We start from the raw sequence: 21,794 nt of genomic DNA, 5'->3' as shown, positions 1-21,794 counted from the left end.
ATTACTACATTTTTTCCTTAACACAATATTTCATTCATCTAATACATTTAAGAGTGAAACATTTATGTTTAATATACTGGCTCTTTTCTGTTTCAACAGTTCTTATTAAGTTGATGGTAATATTCATTATATCTTTGCACCCAAGAAATGTGTTAGTCAAAATCTTCTTCCCTATAATTTCTTCCCATTTTAATGTTTACTTTGCTCCCAGGAACCAACAATTGTTGTGGGATTTATAATCTTAATTAAAGCTGGGTCCCTTTTAATTTTTTTTTTCATGTAAGAATTCATTCAATCTCTGCTTATTCAGCTCTACTCATATACTTTTCTACCTTGACAACTCTAAAAATTTACAGAAGAAAGAAAATACATATTTCTAAAACTCTCAGGTATCTTCTATGCCTCCATCCCAGGTATCTGTTGTTCATGGCACTGCTATTTAAGAGTGAGCTGAGCCAGCATTTCTATGTAAAACTCTGTTTACAAAGAGTCCACTTCCTGTTCCTAGCATGTTCATATATGAAGGTATTGTAATCACTGAATCTCTCTCCAAAACTGTCTTGCTCCAAAGAGTAAGTTCCTCCCCCACCCAAGTTGTGTTCTAGATATCCTACACTGAAATTCATAAGGGTACATCTTAAGAATCTTAAAGCAAACCTGTTGATGGCAAAGGCACAATCTATCTTGTCTCTGGAAAACTTGGTTGGGAGTGATGCCTGTGATCTTATATCTATAGTCACAACTGTTGGCACATGGATCCTGGAGACTTTCTATTGCCTATTCTCCAGAGATCACAAAGTAAACAATTAAAATTAATCACCTTTCCTTGATGTGATTTTTGTGTTCTAGAAAACTTGGAGGAAAATGTAGTGCAGCCAAGAGCTAACAAATAATAATTATAACTTATTGAATTAGGGCTCAGTTATTTATCAGCCTTATGATATATTGTGCCAACAGCAAATGCTTGTAAGCATTGTAACTCACTGAACTATAACCCAGGTTCCTTGATGCTTTGCTTTGTAACTCACTGAATAGCCTCCTAATAATCTTGTGGCCCTGGACTTATCTTCTTACCTTCTTTTGTAACTTGGAATGTTATGACTCAGCTAACAGGCCCCTAAAGTTTATTAATGAAGAAACTGAGCCAGCTCACCTCATTGTGATAGATAAAGCCAGTTCTAACCAGAAGTAGCCTACCTGACATTCACAGTAGCATAAAACTTTAGCCTAGATCTAACTATACTTCACTATAATACTAAAAATCATAACCTTCATCATTTTACAGTTGCCATCTTCCTACATGTATCCTACAACTAAGTATGTAATTAATCTGCACTTGTCCAAAAAAAGTGCCATGTCTTACCTCATAATTTCAAACCACTGGACTTATTATCATGAGCACATCTTGTCTAAGATGCTATACTGGCATAACTCTCTTCCTCCATACCATCCACTCAAACCGTATTGGAAAGTGTGATGAGCCAGCTTTCAGGTGATTGTGAATTATTGACAGTAAATACTTAACAGTAGTAAATATTCAATTGGAAAAATGGTCTTGTCTCTGTTAAATCTCTTTTCTACTTTATTACTCTTTCTCCCCCTGTCTTTTCCTGCTATTCTGACCTCTTTACAATTCCTTTATAAATTAGCACCCTCTTTCTTATGGTTCTTTCCACTGGTGTTTCCTCCGACTGGAATGCTCGCCTTTTAAGTTTATTCTCAAATGCCTGTTTAGTCAATAACAACACTTCCATGAGAACACTAATGTACTCCAGGTGTCACCCTAGTACCCAATTTTAATGATTAGAGTATCTAATAACCTTCATATATATTTTTATTGCCTTTATTATACATTCTGTTTCCACCAGCTAGAATGAAATTTCCAGGAAAGCAGGGAATTTCAGTTCTTTTGTATACTGCTCTATTTCAAGCTCCTAGACAGTGGCTAGCACAAAATCAATGTTTTCAGAATATTTACTGAGTGATAAATAAGATCGTCCATGGGACTAGGGATAGAGCCATAAACATCAAAAACTCTAGGGACTTGATTGTGAAGAGAAATGGTTCAAACAACAAAGAAAAATTAAGTTGGTTTTAGAAGTGATTATTGAAATTGGGGAATCAAAGTAAAACAAAACAAAATATCCCTTCTGCTTGATTTCCTAGCCCTTGTCAGGTTTATTAAAATAGAAATATTGAATTTTAAAATTAAATTAAATGATTTAATGACATGCAAATGAAATGACTTACAAATGAAGACCAAGATCTCAAATATTCTCCTTTGGAAAGTTTGGCAAAAAGTAGCCTTGCCAAAGTTTTATTGTGGTGCTCACTTCAGCAGCACATATAGTAAAATTGCCACAATCCATGCCCCTGTGCAAGGATGACAGGCAAATTCTTTAAGCATTGCATATTTTTATTTTAGGCTGTATATATGTTACTGGAAATTTTTTTACAAAAGTTAAGTTTTACTGCATCCATTCTTCAACAAATATTTTTGCATAGCTATGATATGCAAAGATATGCTATTAATATAAGAAAAGTAGAGAAATGAATTACATTTAAATTTTTCTCACAAAGATATATAACCTCTTTGTAGTAATGATAAACACCATTGATCATAGACTGATTGAAGAGAATGCATGCATTAATCAGTATTAAAACAGTTACTATTTTGTGACATTTGTTTCCTAGAAAGGGAACCAGGGAAAGGAGGTTGAGTAAATAATAATGCTAGATATGTATTAATTAATGTAGTCATTCCTTCAATAACTATATATTTATAATAGGTTGAACATGAGTCAGACACCATTTTAGATTTTGGGGAAAAGGGAAGCAAAGTTCCTCCCTTAATCAAATTTACATTGAATAGGGAAAACAAAAATAAAAAAAAAACTAATATGTGACTATTTTCAGTAATGAGGAGTGCTCAAGAGATTAACCAGAGTCGTCATTTTTAGTAGGAAGGTCAGGCAAGAACACAATGAGATGCTGTTTAACAGAGACCTTTATGAGGTGAGGGAGCAAGTTATGCAAATATATTGGGTCCCATTGACATCCAGCTTCTTGCTTCTCCCATGGCTTCTCTCTCTGTGGCCATTCTTTGTGAGGCCTCAGTAATAGGATTAGGACTCACTCTGATTCAGTTGGGCCATGCATTAACTGAAGTAACCTCATCAAAGTATCCTGTTTACAATGGGTTTATCTCCATAGGAATGGATTAAGATTAAGAGCATGTTTCTCTGGGGTACATAACTCCAAGCTACCACACGTACCTTCTCTGATATTGTAGCTGTAACTCTTCTCTTATGTGGACAATTTTTATTTCAATATCATGTATATAATTATTTATATACTTTATACTAAAATAAACATTATGTTATAGTGAGGTACAGGCAAATACTGTTTTTAAGATCCCTTAAAAATGTTTTACTCTAAGGGTGTGTTTGCAACATAATAGGTTAATTTATCTTGATTTGTTTTCAACTGACATAGATTTATTTTTTTTTTACTTTTTAATATAAATATATTTTTAAAAAATATGTAAAATATTGCCTTTTCCTGAATTGAAACTGTATTATAAGGTGCATTCCCAGAAATTTTCATTCTTACTTTGCCACTTTATTTAGTTTTTGATTTTCCTTTACCTCCTCTTTCCTACAATTTTCTATACTATAAACACTTTTATTCATCTCGCTATTTTCACTTAACAATACATGTTGGTGGTTACACCACAGCAGTATATAAAAATAGTTCCCTTTCTTTTATTACAGTTATATTGTATTTGATTGTGGCCCATATATTATCCAATCATTTTCACACTGAATTTATCCATCCAAGTATTATAAATAATGCTTGTTGATATGTTACTTCATATATTTTGCTGCACTATCTTTAGAATGGATTCTTAATTTTGTGACTGCATTGAAAAGGGATAACTGCATGTTTAATTTTTCTAAGTGTTTAAAGTCACCTTCTGTAGGAATTGTAGCTTGTTACTACCATGACCACAGTGAATAAAAATATCTATTTCCCCACAGCTTCACTTACAGGATATGTCATTTAACTCTTGTATATTTGTGCCAATCTGACACAGAGGGAAATGATATCTCAGGGGAGTGTTCATTTGCTTTTCTAATTACAAATGAAGTTTAAATACTTTTCATGTATTTAAGAGCCATTTGTATTCCTTTTATTTAATCAAATGTTTATTTTTCTAAAGGATTGTTGATTGTTTACCTTTCCACTGTATGTGAAATATGGTGATATTTTCCTCAATCATTCATTTGTCATTTTAACTTCTTTACTTTTGTTTTCTCCATGAAGTTTTGCTACATTTACTTAATCTAAATTTTAATCTTCATTTTCTAGAACTCTTGTTCAGTATGTGGAACAAAGAACAGGTCAATTCTATCTTTTTCTTCATATAGTTACCTATTTTTCCCAGTGTAGCATTGTTTTGATATTCAGAACTTCAATAATTTATTTTAAATTTGTGAAGATTAGCCTTCCTGATCTAATTTGTTTTAACTTTTAGGGTTTTTCCCTGGATTTTGTGCTTGCTTATTCTTTCATAGGAAATTTGGTTCAGACATTTTGAAGTATGAACGCTTCAGTATCCTCTCCTAAAGATTTATTGCATTCATCCTGGAACTAATAGCTGTGAATTAGAGAAGAGAAAACTTGAGGAGATTTTCAGGTCCAATAATCTTAGGAATGCAGCCTTTGGAGTCAATACTAGTTAGCCATAATCTCGGTATATTGAAATGGACTTATTTCTGAAGGACCAAATTAATTTCTCTGACTTCTCAGACTGAGTGCTTCAAGGTAATATAGTGAGGGGCACTTAATTTGGGCTCAAAGCATTAAGTCCCTGCCTTAACTCAGTCATTTCTAGTTATATGAACTTGTGGAAATGACAATGTCCTCAATCCTGTATTGCAGTATCCACACATCAGGTATAACAGTGTACTTGCCTTGTGTTCTCCTCAAACATAAGAAGTTACTGTCTCAGTGGTGAGGACACTCATTCATGGAATTCACAGAACCTCAGGATGGTAAGGAATGAAGGCGTCAAAAAAGTTTCTCCTTTTACCACATAGCACACCCACCTGTGTCTCTCAACAAAGACTCAGTGCTTCTTACATGAGTTTGAGAATCACCAGTGACAAGTGAAACTTCAAAGGCAAATCACTCATTATCATATGCATTAATGAATCAGAAAGCCCTTTCCTACAGTGAGTCAATACCATCCTCTAAATAACTGTATTCCACACATTCAATCCAGTCACTCATAGGATTTATTGACTCTGTGGATGACAGTTTAAATAGATCCATTTAAAAGAATTCTCAGATGAAATAGAATTGTTTTAAGAAACTGATAACAAAAAGACCAGGTATTGTGTTATCGCAAATAATCTAGACTTCCTGATACAGGATTATTAGAAGCCTGATGCCCAGCTTTTGGATTTTAATACATTTCACTTTCAAAATAACTTTTGGCTCACAACCAACTTCTGCCAACTCATTGTTTAGCCAGGTTAGAATACTGAAATAGAATTTTAAATAATTAATTAATTAAACCCACATGAAGATATAAACACAAATTCCTTCTACTGGCATACTTACCTCACACGGAATAAATATTTGAACACCATGAAATAGAAAGCACAATATCAAAATGATGTGCCATTCCTTAATTTTTAATAATATGAAAAACAGCATTATTCTTTTATCTTCATTTTTAAAATTCTACCACAGATAATTACCTATCTCTATGAACCTGTACCTGTTTATGGACTAATGTTTGGATACACTGGACAAGAGTCCACATCCGTTGCTCAGAAATCCTGAAGTACATCATTTAGACCTTCTTGTTCTGCCATGGATTCAGTCACATTACAGCTAAAATTCTGAATGGAGATTAATTTATGCATATACCTCTGGACACATTATTGAAGGAGGCTTGTTCTTCTTTGCCAATGCTGCTGGAATGCAAAACACCAGAAATGGATTGGCTTTTATAAAAGAGGGTTTATTTGGTTACACAGTTACAGTCTTAATGCCATAAAGTGTCCAAGATAATGCATCAACAATCAGGTGCCTTCATTGGAGGATGGCCAATGGTGTCCAGAAATCCTCTGTTAGCTGGGAAGGCATGAGGCTGGTGTCTGCTCCAATTTCTGGTTTCAAAATGGCTTTCTCCCAGGATTCTTCTCTAGGCTGCAGATCCTCAAAAATGTGATTCTTAGTTCCTCTTTGGATGTTTTTCTTGTCTTAGCTTCTCTGGAGCAAAAGTCTACTTTCAACAGCTGTCTTCAAAGTACCTCTCATCTGCAGCTCCTCTCTCAGCTCCTGTGCATTCTTTGAAGTGTCCGTCTTGGCTGTAGCAAGTTTGCTCCTTCTGTCTGAGCTTATATAGTGATCCAGCAAACTAACCAAGGTCCATGCTGAATGAGTGGGGCCACACCTCCATGGAAATCATCCAATCAGAGTTATCACCCACAGTTGGGTGGGTTGCATCTCCATGGAAATACTCAAAAGAGTTACAATCTAATCAACACTATGTCCACCCACACTAGATAACATCAAAAATAATGGCATTTGGGGGAATGCAATTCATTCAAATGGCATAAGGCTCTTTAGAGAGTTGTTGACATCACAGATTTAATTCTGCAAATATTCATCAGGTGCTATTTATTGGCAAATTGTTATCTACTTCAGGAAGTAAACTATACCTGTTATGTATTGTCAAGGAAATTTTTAATATAGATTATCACATTCCATCTTTACAAAAAGCCCATGAATCATTACTTTCTCCATACAGAGTTAAGGAAATTAAGTTCACTGAATCAGTCCAGTCCATAGATCATAGTTAAGGAGGGCAGATGTCAGTTTCAGATGGACCTGGGTTTCAATGTAAATATAGGTGGTCTAATTGTGGAACCTGGGGCAATCTTTTAAACTTCAGGATTCTTATTTGTAAATACAAATACAGTCTTTGTGAGGATTACATAATGGCAAAATCTCATAAACCATTTAGTATAGAGTCTGACAAAGAAATTAATAATAATAATAATAATAATAATAATAATATTTACAATATCTGTGGAGAATAAAAGTAACCACCAGCACTACATGGGCAATGGACAGGAGAGAATGGACCTGCTGATACTGCAGCCCAGATTATGTTCAGTTTTCTACTACACAAATCACACTTCCTATATCCACCCACTTCAGCCACACAGAAGTTCATGAAAACACTCTGATATTTTACTGTGTGGTAATTTGCATTTGCTATTGTCCCTACCTTCAAGATCCTTTCCCCAATCAACTGAACTAAATTTTATTCTGTCTTCCAGGCTTGGGTCATGCACTTCTTTTTCTGCAAAGTGGGCCTCAACAACTACTTTCTGCCTTAGCAGCCATCCTTGCTATTTCAAAAGCTCTTCATGCTCATGCAGTCATTTAGTATATCATGTAGAATTTACAGGGCTTGTGATTATAGCCCAGGCTTGTGGTTAAATTGCATTAAGAAATGGGTTATTAGAACAAATTTTTCTCTGAGAACTTGTTCTGTAACTTACTAGATGTAAAACAATTGAGCCATGTATTTGATCTCTGACATTTTGATTTCTCCCTTCTATGTAAAACAGAATATTCATATTATCTGAGCAAATGTTTGTGCATAAATCCATAACCTAGTGAAGGGTTCTTTGAAGAACATTTGCTCAAAGAACAAAATATGCTGCTGCTATTTTCTCTATATCCTTGCATCAAATAGAATATTTAGGATAATAAGTTTTTTTTCCAAAGAATAAGATAAGATGGTAGAACATGTGAAGAAAGTTTAGCAATCCCATTAGCAACTTTCATTACATAAAGACTACTTCTCTCATTGATTACCTCAGTTGCTGAGGGGTTGATGCTAACTAAGGAAGGCAATGGCCTCCTTTGACTTCAAAATGGAAGTATCTACTTTATATATATACATATATAAAACCTTTGAATGCCAAGATTTATCAAACATTCCAGCAATCCTAACCAGAAAGTTACCTTTGTATAGGAATTATAGCACATTGAGTTAATTTTTATGAAATTTTATGTACACCCATTTAAGATGTGTATGAATAGGATACAGATAAATATCCATTTCTAGATGGCAAGTTTATTATATTTTTGTGAAATGATTGTTAGCAGATAATAAAGCCAATCATTTCCAAAGTATCAACTTCTTATTTAATATGATTTGGTCCAGTTTTGGATAGTAATTACAGTAACTTAACATAAAAGGAAAATTAAAGACCCCAGTTACTCTATCAGGAAAATCATATTTTCACTGTTTCTAAGAAAATCTGAAGCAACTTTCATGCTACAGAGAAATGAGCCACTGCCTCCTGTTTCTCTGTAAGCTGAGTATAACTGGGGCATCATGCATCTTATACCTAACTCTATAGTCCTTGGGGCTCAAACTCTGGAGAATCACTAGCAACTCATTCCTCACAAGTCTCAAATCAAGTAATTAAGGCAAATTCTGGGTATCTAATACTCTTTTTAATGACTAGAACTTTCTTGAAAACACAAAGAAAATTTGAAACATGAAATTGACTACCAGGCTTTATTTGTATATCATTAAAATGATCTCTGAAATTAATAAAACTAAGCTAAAGAAGGATATCTCAAGGGGTAGTCCCTACATCATCTATACCAGAATTGACTGAAGTTCTGAGTTATGAAGATTTCCAGGTCTAAGTAAGATTTCCTGCATAAGAATTCCTAGCAATTGGATCCAATAATGTCTACGTTAAAGAAAGAATTTGGGTGACACTAATGATCACTGAAGTATAAGAACAACTGATAATTGATATTTTTTTAAAAAGGAAAGTTCAGAAAAATCACTTGGTTTTACCTAGATGGTGAGATGCAGTGTGACAGTTTGGATGTATTATGGCCCCCAAAACACATTATCTTTGATGTAATCTTGTGGGGGCAGATATATGAGTTTTTATTAGGTTGGAACCTTCAGATTATTTCCATGGAGATGTAACTCAATGAACTGTGAGTGAAACATTTGATGTAAAATTTCCATGGAAATATTACCCACCCTTTCAGCATGGGTGTTAACTGAATCACTGGAGTACTTTAAAAAAAGCCACATAGGCCTATATGCAGTGAGGAAGCTTCAGCTGAGAGACACACTTTGAAGATGGCCATTGGAAGCAGACACTGACATTGTGGAGAAATCCATTTTGTAAGCTGAACTCTGGACAGATGCCAGTCATGTGCCTTTCCAGCTAACAGAGGCTTTCTGGATGCCATTGGCCATCCTTTAGTGAAGGTACCTGATTGTTAATGCCTTACCTTGGACACTTTATGGTCTTAAGATTGTAACTGTACAACCAAATAAACCCCCTTTATAAAAGCCAATCCATTTCTGGTACTTTGCATAACAGTAGCATTAGCAAACAGAACATGCAGTATTTAAGATCTTCTGTATATTTATCAGGGTGCTAAATAATTAGAAGAATAGAACGATAGATTTTAATTCACCTATAAATTCAGTACATTTTTTAATACCTATTATGCTTATTGTTTTACATTTGCCTCTCTATGTCCACTTTCTGCTCTTGTTCCTGTCACTATGAGCTCCAGAAGGCTGTTATCAATGGGCTGTGTCACCCAAACTCCCATTTCATTGAGCTTCAGATAGGGTCCTCTCAACTGATGGAACTGCCAGACTATTAGTGTGAAGGAGGAAACTTGAAGCCACAAGTCTTTTGTGGTTACTCCATTCCCTGAACCATTTTCTTAATGTCTTGATTCAGTTTTCTTGCTCTTGTATCTTCTTTGCCTACTGAAAATTTCTCTTTTACATGAATTTTTTCATTTTTTTGCATTGTTCCTTCTTAAAGAATGATGCAAGAAAAATGGCAAAGTAGGGAATTGAAAGGTCCATCCCTCCACAATAGCAAGGAGTATAGTGGAAAAATCTGCCAAAATAAACTTTCTTTGGAATTCTGAATGCTAATGAAAACTTCCAGCAAGGAGGATGCACTGGTTTGAATCTATTATGTCCCCCAGAAAAGTCATGTTCTTTTAATCCAATCTTGCCTACTGTGGGTGGGATCTTTTCATTAGATTTTTTTCCATTGATATATGACCCTACCCTTTCAATGTGGGTCTTAATTAGTTTACTGGAGACCCTAAGAGAGCTCAGAGCCAACACAGACCATAGAGTCAACACAGACTCAGATATCTGGACATGCTAAGCCAGGAAATGAAGCCTGGAATCTGTCACAGAGAAGCTAAGTGAGAGGCTACAGATGCTTAAGGAGAAAGCCATGGAATCAGAAGCTGAAAGCAACACAGCCTAGGAGAAAAGGACCAGCAGATGCCATCCACATGCATTCCCAGCTGGCAGAGGTGTTCCAGAAACCATTGGCCTTTTCCTCAGAGAAGTTATCTACCTCTTGATACCCTAATTTGGACATTTTCATTGCCTTAGAACTATGAAATTTTGAATTAATAAACCTCCATTGCAAAAGCCAATCCATTTCTGGCATATTGCATTTTCAGCAGCTTTAGTAAACTGGAATAGATATTGATACTAGAGAAGTTGGGTGCTCTTGAGTTTGAAAATACCAAACATGTGGGAATGGCTTTTTAAATGGATAATAAAAAGATTTTGGAAGAATTGCCAGGAGCAGGATAGAAAAGTCCAATATTGTGTTGAAGAGATTATTGGTAGAAACATGGACTCTAAAGATACTTCCAATGAGACCTTAGACAGAAATGCTGAATGTGCCATTGCCAACTGGAAGAAAAGTGATCCTTGTTTTAAAATGGCAGAAGATTTGGCAAAATTGAGTCCTGGTGTTGGAAGGAAGGCAGAATTGGAAAGTGATGAGCTGGGATACATAGCTGAAGAGATTTCCAAACTAAATGTGGAAAATTCAGCCTGGCCTCTCCTTATATCTTATAGTAAAATGCAAGAAGAAAGAAATAAGCTGAGAACTGAAATATAGGTACAAATAAACCAGAAATTGATGGTCTGGAAAATTCTGGTCTTCCAGAAGTGATACCCCAGAGGATAGGGTCCCATGTAAGGATTTAACAAAACCTGGAACCAGCCAGCCATTTCAGCATAAGACAGTATTGGAGATGGAGTTATCCAGCAAGGATTTGTGGAAAGTCCTATTGTCTGAATGGTTTTGACCCCTATATGCTGCATGCCAAGTCAACAAATTTTTTGTGAGATCTTAATAAATGTAACCACTGCCAGTCTTGACTAAAAGTTACAGAAAAGGGACAGATTGAAAGAAAAAATCTTCAAAGAAGGCAGAACCATGGAAGGAAGTCAAGGCCTGGTGTTAAGACACCTCAGTCCAGGAGAGTGGGCCTACCCATGCATCTGAGTTTGCCCCAGAGTTCGAAGAGGGTGGAGCACATTCTCCAGGTATTGGGGAGAGCCTGGCCACCACCCCAGTGCTCAGGGAGGGGAGAGACTTTGCCCTGGAGATGACAGAGTCCAGGTGGCATCCTGATGCTTTAAGAGGTTTGGGCCAAGAACAAGGTGGTTTTCACAATCTGTGGATATATTGGAGCAATCAACCCAATGTTTGGAAAGGACATAGCCACTGTGTAAGACTTTGGAAAGAGCAGGACTGCTGCTCTCTCAGGCTCTGAGGATAAAACATCATTCTATAAATGACTCTCAGACTTTGAAATCTAATGGAGTTTGCCCTAGGGATTTTAGGAAATGTTTGGGTCACATGACCCCTGTTTTCCTTTCAATTTCTCCCTAGGCAACCAGAATATCCTACGATTGTCCTTCCTTTGTATATTGGAAGCAGATAACTTTTTCTGAGTTTCACAGGTCCCTGCCAGAGGAGAACTTTGCCTTAAGATAGAACATGCCTATAACTGTTTTTGACAAGACTTTGTACTTAATATTGCTACTGAATTGATGTAAACTTTTGTGATATTGTGATGTAATGAATGCATTTTGCATATTGAAAGAGCAAGACTTTTTGGGGTCCAGATGGTGGAATGTGCTGGTTTGGATCTATTATGTCTCCCTGAGAAGCCATGCTCTTTAATCCAATCTTTTGAGGGAAGAACTATTTGGGTCAGGACTTTGGATTAGATTATTTTCATGGAGATGTGACCCTGATCTTTCAAGGTGGGTCTTATTTAGTTTACTGGAGTCCTTAAAATAGCTAAGAGCTGACACATACCCAGACATTTGGAATTGCTAAGCTAAAAGATGAAACCCAGTGTTTGCCCTGGATAAGCTAAGTGAGAACCCACAGATGCTTAAGGGAAAAGCCATTGGAATCAGAAGCTGAAAGCAATGAAACCTGGGAGCAAAGGACCAGAAGGCACCAGCCACATTCCTTTCCAGCTGACAGAGGTGTGCTGGATGCCATCAGCTTTTTCCTCAGGAAAGGTATCTACCTCTTAATACCTTAATTTTAAATTTTCATGGACTTAGAACTGTAAATTTGTAGCATAATAAATCCCCATTAAAAAAAACAACCCACATTTTGTATATTGCCTTGATACCTCCTCTCCTAGGATTTTTACAGTGTTGAGGTGGTTATCCACAGAATGAAAACATTCAAATTCAAATGTATTAGCCACCGCTACCTATGGAAATAGATTACAGTTGGAAAGTAATAGACCACATAAAATCTTGGGAGACAGCTGGGTCAAGAGAGGTTTAGAAAAGCTCATACATGTTTATAGGAATATAGACAGCCATGTGCATGTCCAAGCCTGGGTGATGCTCGGGAAAGACCTGAGAGGGCACTGACCTCTCTTCTCAGGCTGATATTTAGGCTAAGTTAAGCCTGGCTGTGTTGAAGGCATGCATCGACACACATGAAAATCATCTGGAAAGACTAATGTTCCAGGCATTTAAGGAACTATCTATCCAATCACTTACTGACCACTAATGTAATGGAAGAGAGTGACTTTTTAAATCAGTAATCAGTATTCAAAACCAAATGGCACTGGGGTATTGATAGACAAATAGATAAAAGGAACATAACTGAGAGTCCAGAAATAGTCCAGACATTCTCATGGCTTAAATGGGGTGGAAGAATGTTTAAAACATCATTATCAAATACCTAGGAATAAACTTAACCAAAGATGTAAAAGACCTATACAAAGAAAACTACATAACTCTACTAAAAGAAATAGAAGGGGACCTTAAAAGATGGAAAAATATTCCATGTTCATGGATAGGAAGGCTAAATGTCATTAAGATGTCAATTCTACCCAAACTCATCTACAGATTCAATGCAATCCCAATCAAAATTCCAACAACCTACTTTGCAGACTTGGAAAAGCTAGTTATCAAATTTATTTGGAAAGGGAAGATGCCTCGAATTGCTAAAGACACTTTAAAAAAGAAAAACGAAGTGGGAGGACTTACACTCCCTGACTTTGAAGCTTATTATAAAGCCACAGTTGCCAAAACAGCATGGTACTGGCACAAAGATAGACATATAGATCAATGGAATCGAATTGAGAATTCAGAGATAGACCCTCAGATCTATGGCTGACTGATCTTTGATAAGGCCCCCAAAGTCACCGAACTGAGCCATAATGGTCTTTTCAACAAATGGGGCTGGGAGAGTTGGATATCCATATCCAAAAGAATGAAAGAGGACCCCTACCTCACCCCCTACACAAAAATTAACTCAAAATGGACCAAAGATCTCAATATAAAAGAAAGTACCATTAAACTCCTAGAAGATAATGTAGGAAAACATCTTCAAGACCTTGTATTAGGAGGCCACTTCCTAGACTTTACACCCAAAGCACAAGCAACAAAAGAGAAAATAGATAAATGGGAACTCCTCAAGCTTAGAAGTTTCTGCACCTCAAAGGAATTTCTCAAAAAGGTAAAGAGGCAGCCAACTCAATGGGAAAAAATTTTTGGAAACCATGTATCTGACAAAAGACTGATATCTTGCATATACAAAGAAATCCTACAACTCAATGACAATAGTACAGACAGCCCAATTATAAAATGGGCAAAAGATATGAAAAGACAGTTCTCTGAAGAGGAAATACAAATGGCCAAGAAACACATGAAAAAATGTTCAGCTTCACTAGCTATTTGAGAGATGCAAATTAAGACCACAATGAGATACCATCTAACACCGGTTAGAATGGCTGCCATTAAACAAACAGGAAACTACAAATGCTGGAGGGGATGTGGAGAAATTGGAACTCTTATTCATTGTTGGTGGGACTGTATAATGGTTCAGCCACTCTGGAAGTCAGTCTGGCAGTTCCTTAGAAAACTAGAGATAGAGCTACCATTCGATCCAGCGATTGCACTTCTCGGGATATACCCGGAAGATCGGAAAGCAGTGACACGAACAGATATCTGCACGCCAATGTTCATAGCAGCATTATTCACAATTGCCAAGAGATGGAAACAACCCAAATGTCCATCAACAGATGAGTGGATAAATAAAATGTGGTATATACACACGATGGAATACTACGCGGCAGTAAGAAGGAATGATCTGGTGAAACATATGACAACATGGATGAACCTTGAAGACATAATGCTGAGCGAAATAAGCCAGGCACAAAAAGAGAAATATTATATGCTACCACTAATGTGAGCTTTGAAAAATGTAAAACAAATGGTTTATAATGTAGAATGTAGGGGAACTAGCAGTAGAGAGCAATTAAGGAAGGGGGAACAATAATCCAAGAAGAACAGATAAGCTATTTAACGTTCTGGGGATGCCCAGAAATGACTATGGTCTGTTAATTTCTGATGGATGTAGTATGAACAAGTTCACTGAAATGTTGCTATAGTATGTAACTTTCTTGGGGTAAAGTAGGAACATGTTGGAAGTTAAGCAGTTATCTTAGGTTAGTTGTCTTTTTCTTACTCCCTTGCTATGGTCTCTTTGAAATGTTCTTTTATTGTATGTTTGTTTTCTTTTTAACTTTTTTTTTCATACAGTTGATTTGAAAAAAGAAGGGAAAGTTAAAAAAAAAAAAAGAAAAAAGACAAACAAGGAAAAAAAAAAAAAAAAAAAACAACGATGTAGTGCCCCCTTGAGGAGCCTGTGGAGAATGCAGGGGTATTCGCCTACCCCACCTCCATGGTTGCTAACATGACCACAGACATAGGGGACTGGTGGTTTGATGGGTTGAGCCCTCTACCATAAGTTTTACCCTTGGGAAGACGGTTGCTGCAAAGGAGAGGCTAGGCCTCCCTGTATTTGTGCCTAAGAGTCTCCTCCTGAATGCCTCTTTGTTGCTCAGATGTGGCCCTCTCTCTCTGGCTAAGCCAACTTGAAAGGTGAAATCACTGCCCTCCCCCCTACGTGGGATCAGACACCCAGGGAAGTGAATCTCCCTGGCAACGTGGAATATGACTCCCGGGGAGGAATGTAGACCCGGCATCGTGGGATGGAGAACATCTTCTTGACCAAAAGGGGGATGTGAAAGGAAATGAAATAAGCTTCAGTGGCAGAGAGATTCCAAAACGAGCCGAGAGATCACTCTGGTGGGCACTCTTACGCACACTTTAGACAACCTTTTTTAGGTTCTAAAGAATTGGGGTAGCTGGTGGTGGAAACCTGAAACTATTAAACTACAACCCAGAACCCATGAATCTCGAAGACAGTTGTATAAAAATGTAGCTTATGAGGGGTGACAGTGGGATTGGGAATGCCATAAGGACCAAACTCCACTTTGTCTAGTTTATGGATCGATGTGTAGAAAAGTAGGGGAAGCAAACAAACAGACAAAGGTACCTAGTGTTCTTTTTTACTTCAATTGCTCTTTTTCACTCTAATTATTAATCTTGTTATTTTTGTGTGTGTGCTAATGAAGGTGTCAGGGATTGATTTAGGTGATGAATGTACAACTATGTAATGGTACTGTAAACAATCGAAAGTACAATTTGTTTTGTATGACTGCGTGGTATGTGAATATATCTCAATAAAATGATGATTAAAAAAAAAATAAAAATAAAAATAAAAATATATGTATATATTTAAAAAAAAAAAAAAAAAAAAAAAGAAAAGCAACACATAGGATGCTGTGAAGATCTATTTTCCCTTTATGTAAAAGGACATGAAAAACATCCCTACAGAATATGGGTACAGCAGTCTCCCATCTCCAATGCCTGAGACCTAGAAGAACAGTGTTGAATAAATTTGAGGTCTGCTTGGTAGGTATAAGTCTTTCGTATGCAAAATTGAATTGTTAACATAGTAGGGTAAACATTAAGTACAAGTCAATATTTGAAATCTTTGCTTAAAACTTGAACATGATGAAGCAACAATCAAAAATATTTTTAAAAACTCTAGCACGCATTTGGGTTTATGGTTCTTTGATTTATGAGCTTTTTAACAAACAGTTCTAATTCTTCTAGCAAGCATTCATATTCTTTATCTGAAAAGTTTCTATTAGCTATTTAATAACAGGATTTTGCCCTCTTTAAGAACTAATGCATACTTTAAATCAGAATTTAGAGCTGGGAGTACTGAAAAAAAAGTCATCTAGTTCATTCTCCTATTTTCAGACGGGACTATATTGAATATTTCGGGCCCAACATGACCAGTTCTTACTCTGTTAAGAAAGAAAAACTATGTGCATATTTATGTTTATTTTTATGTGTTTGTGTGTATGTATATATACCTGTATTTAACCTAGAATCCATATGCTGTAACTGAAATCTATTTCCAAGTGCCCAGATCTCTGAGTCTGAGAATAAAGCATCAATATCTTCTCTTAAAAAAAAAAAAAAAAAAAAAAAAAAACATCATTTATCATGACAATAAATGAGCCAAGAGATTTGGGTTCTGTGGTCTGATATTTACTTGCTGTATTAGTTTCCTAGAGCAGCCCCAACAAATTATCACATACTTTGTGACTTCAAACACCAAAAATTTATTCTTTCACAGTCCTGAAGGCTGAAGTACAAAATAAAGTTGCCAGCAGGACTGCACTCTCTCCAAATGTTCTAGAGTTGAAGGCTTCTTTGCCTCTTCCATGTTCTGCTTGCTCCTGCTGTTCTTTCGTTTGTGGCAGCCTAACACTCATCTCTGTCTCCATCTGCACGAGGCCTTCTTTCCTATGGGTCTGTGTGTCCTTTCCAGCTATCATAATGATACATTATGATATCTGGATTCTTATCTTAATTACATCTTAAAAGGCCCTATTTTATAAAAAGTTCACAATCTGATATTCTCATGTACAAGATATTTTTTGGGGGGAGGCATTATTCGCTCCACTATACTTGTATTACTTCACATGTGATTCAAATTTAATTTATTAAACATTGAACTTAGAAATTAAATGATCACACATCCAGTCTGTTACAATAGATTTTAAAATCTGTCCAGATGAAATGAATAAAATATGTTGATTCATCATTTCTATTGGAAACTTTTCCAGTTTGCTAATGCTGCCATTATGCAAAATACCATAAATGGATTGGATTTTATAAAGAGGGCTTATTGGGTTACCATGTTACATTCTTAAGGCCATAAAATGTCCAAGGTGAGGCATAACAATGGGGTACCTTCACTGAAGTTTGGCCATTGGCATCCAGAAAACCTCTGATAGCTGGGAAGTCACATGGCTTGGCATCTGCTTGCTCCCAGGCTGCCTTTTAAAATGGTGCTCCCCAAAATATTGCTCTTGGGGTGTTTTGTCTTCTCTTAGCTGCAGCTCCTCTTCAAAATATCATTCTCAGTTGCTCTCCAAAAAGTTACTCACAGCTGCACTGAGTTCCTTCTGCTTGTCAGCAAATTTATATGGCTCCAGTTATTTAATTCAGACCCAGCATGAATGGGTGGGATGACAACTCCATGGAAATTATCCAATGAAAGTCATCACCCACAGTTGGGTGGCCATGGAAACATCCAATCAAAAGGCCACACTCTAATCAAAAATAATCAATCTGCCCCCACAAGTTTGCATCAAATTTAATGGTGTTTTGGGGGCCATAATGCATCCAGACTGGAACAGAAATGTTGAATAATCCTAAACATAATAAATCATACTCCTTTGGAAATAAAGAAATCTCAACACCATTTTAATGTTTGATTTATTAACTTCTTGAAAATCTCCTTTGTATCTTTGTTCCTGAGGTTGTAGATCAAAGGTTTCAGCATGGGGATCACCATCATATATTACATAGAGCCTACTCTGGCAATGAGTCCTGAGTTTTTGGAATTGGTGCACAATAGTGGAGCAGGAAAGTCCCATGGAAAATGGTGATGGCTGTCACATGGAAGGCACAGGTGGAGAAAGCTTTTTGTTCCCCACCAACAGAAGTCATTCTTATGACAGTAACAAAAATGAAAATATAAGAAGTGAGGATGATTCCAAGGCTACTCACTTCATTGAATATGGAAATGACAAAACAAAACATTTGACTAATGTAGGGTTCAGAACAAGAGGCAGAGACAATGACAGAGTGCTCACAGACAAAATTGTTTATGATGTGAGACCCACAAAAAGAAAATTTTAGGAGAAAATAGGTCACTATCAGGGAAGAGACTATACCCCATATATAGGGTCCAGTCACTAAGGATGAACAGAGCTTTGGGGACATAACAAGTGTGTAGAGCAGAGGGCTACAGCCACAAAAGTCATAGGACATCACTGCTAACATGAATGTTTCTGCCACTGCAAATATAGAAGCTAAGAAGAACTGCATGATGCACCCAGTGAAGGAGATGGTCCTGTATTGCATAACCAAGTTGTCCAAGATTTTGGGTGTAACTATAGTGGAATAACAGAAATCAGCAAAGGACAACTGGCTGAGAAAAAAGTTCATGGGGGCATGTGGAATTTGGAATTGATAATAATGATCATGCCCAAATTCCCCACCATGGTCACAAATAACAGGAGGAGAGTATCCTGGAGGGTGGGGTACTCTGAGAAGCCCAAGAGGATGAATGTGGCTCCAGTACTCTAATTTTCTTCAGCTAACATGATTGTTCTTGAAGAATATCTTATGTAACAATAAAAATAATAAAAATATTAATGATGCTCATACACTTATATAAAACATTTATCATGTGTCAACATTGTGCTCAAACATTAAAACATCTTAATTAATTTAGGTCTCTGAAAAACATCATGAACTATAAAATTAGCCCATGTTTGACATAAGGAAACTGAGCCATTTATAAGTTAAGGATGTTGTCTGAGTTTGCATAGCTGGTTTGTGTTTTGCTGGGTTTTGAACCCAAGAAGGTTTTCCTAAGAGGCAGAACTTAAATTAAGGGGTTTCCTTAAGGGAAACAGTTTTCTACAGTATTATAGAAAATGCATGTTTTTCACAGCTCCATCACTTTGAAGGTCGATGCTTTTTAAGAGTATTAATATAACAGTGAATGTAAATTTAGTGCTAAAAAGCATTATGGAAGGATCTGGTAAACCTTTAGAGGAGATAAAACTGACATAGTTGTGATGTCCAGAGGGAGAATCACTGGAGGTAGCCTGGCTCTGGGAAAGTAGTCTTTTTGAGTCCCCATAGGAATTACTGAGTTCTGAAAAACATGTGGAGGTGGAGGAAATATAACCTTGTATATCTTGAGGTTTTCATTAATTCTCTCCTGATGCTTTCATAATTGCCTTACTGTTCTGAAAATAGTGAAATAACCTGGTAATGTGATGAAGTAGTGTTTTCTGTCATGTTGCTTCTTTACTCCTGTATTTTCATTCCTATATTATTTAGTGCTTTCTTAGAGTCACCCAATGCTGTCAAAACATTAACAGAGAACACTTGATCATTGGCTTTGTTATAATGGAATCTTATTGAGATACATTCACACACCATACAATTCATCCAAAATACACAGTCAATGGCTAAAATATCATCACTTAGTTGTGGATTCATCACCACAATCAATTTTAGAACATTTTCATTACTCCCCCCACAAAATCCCAAAACATGCTATACCTCTTGCTCCCCTTGTTACTGACTCCTTGAACTTGGGTGGTGCATTTGTCAATATTGATGACAAAATATTAAAATAATACTATCAACTATAGTCCAGTTTGCACTGGATTCATTTTCCCATATACCACTCTTTTATTAACTGCTTAATTTTTGCAGAATTTTAACTAGGTTAAATTTAAATATTTGTATCACTGTCTTTTATGTGTCTAATTTTTTAATCTGACAAATTTACTACTCATATTATAGTATTAAATGATTGTACTGTTGTCTGACTATACAATTGCTGGGCTGGAGGGTAACTGAACATGTGTTTTATCTAAGCATTCCATATCTTCCAGAGCAAGATCACCAAGGGTTATATATTGGTACTGGGACACTGCCTCATTGAGTATTTTTTTTATATATTTACCTTTTCTATGCAATAGCTTTTTTTTTATAATTTGTCAAAAATTTCAAAAAAGCAATTCAAACAAAACAAAACAAAGGAATAAGAAAAACAGATAACCTAAAATAGCTGTATTACTTCCAACATGCCCCTACCATATCCCAAGAAAATTAACAAATCATAAAAAACAAAGGAATAAGAAAAAGAAATAACCTAGAATAATTACATTGCTTCCAACATGCTCCTACCCAACCCCAAGAAAAATTGCAAACTGTAATCATTCTTGAGCATTCCCACATTGAGATTTCCCTCAATAGCTTATCTGTTCATATTAGATTATTGTTCCTCCTTCATTAGTTGTCTATCTCTAGGTCCCCTAAATTCAACAATATAAAATATTTATTCTACATTTTCATGGAGTTCATATTACTGATAACATACAATATCTCTCTTTTGGTGTCTGGCTTATTTCACTCAGCATATGTCTTTAAGGTTCATCCATGTCATATGTTTCACAACCTTTTTCCTTCTTACTGCCACATAGTATTCCATCATGTATATGTACTATATTATGTTTATCCACTCATCTGTTGAGGGGCATTTGGACTATTTCCATTTCTTGGCAATTGTGAATAACATTGCCATGAATGTTGGTGTGCAAATATCTGTTCATGTCATGGCTTTCAGATCTTCTGGGTACATACTGAGAAGTGAAATTGCTGGATCAAAGGGTAACTCAGTATCTAGTTTTCTAAGGAATTGCCAGACTGTCCTCCAGAGTGGCAATACCATTACACAGTCCCACCAACAATGAATGAGTTCCAAACTCTCCACATCACCTCCAGCATTTGTAGCTTCTTGTTTGCTTAATGACAGCCATCCTAATTGGTGTGAGATGAGGTCTCATTGGGGTCTTAATTTGTATCTCCCTAATAGCTAGTGAAGATGAAAAATTTTTCATCTGTTTTTGGCCATTTGCATTTCCTCTTCAGTATAATGTCTTTTCATATCTTTTGCCCATTTTATAATTGGGCTGTTTATACTATTGTCATTGAGTTGTAGGATTTCTTTATATATGCAAGATACCGGTCTTTTGTCAGATACATGGTTTCCAAATATTTTTCTCATTGATTTGGCTGCCTCTTCATTTTTTGACAAATTCCTTTGAGGTACAGAAGCTTTCAGTTTTGAGGAGTTCCCATTTATCTATTTTTTTCTTTCATTGCTTGTGTTTTGGGTGTAAAGTCTCAGAAGAAACCTCCTAATACAAGTTCTTGAAGATGATTCCCTACATTATGTTCTAGGAGTTTTATGGTGCTATCTCTTGTATTAAGGCCTTTAATCCATTTTGAGTTAGTTTTTGTGTAGGGTGTGAGGTAGGGATCCTCTTTCATTCTTTTGGGTATGGATATCCAGCTCTCCCAGACCCATTTGTTGAAGAAACAG

At 36.2% G+C, this 21,794-nt stretch overlaps 2 pseudogenes; one reads left to right on the top strand and one right to left on the bottom strand.

Moving 5' to 3' along the window:
• The first annotated feature begins 2,325 nt into the window (after window positions 1-2,325).
• Window positions 2,326-2,418, top strand: LOC119525503 (annotated as a pseudogene).
• A 15,656-nt stretch (window positions 2,419-18,074) lies between these two features.
• LOC119525348 lies at window positions 18,075-19,696 on the bottom strand (annotated as a pseudogene).
• Between the last annotated feature and the right edge of the window lie 2,098 nt (window positions 19,697-21,794).

This window comes from Choloepus didactylus, assembly GCF_015220235.1.
Source record: "Choloepus didactylus isolate mChoDid1 chromosome 25 unlocalized genomic scaffold, mChoDid1.pri SUPER_25_unloc1, whole genome shotgun sequence".
NCBI lineage: Eukaryota > Metazoa > Chordata > Mammalia > Pilosa > Megalonychidae > Choloepus > Choloepus didactylus.
This window is presented reverse-complemented; position numbering and strand designations above follow the sequence as displayed.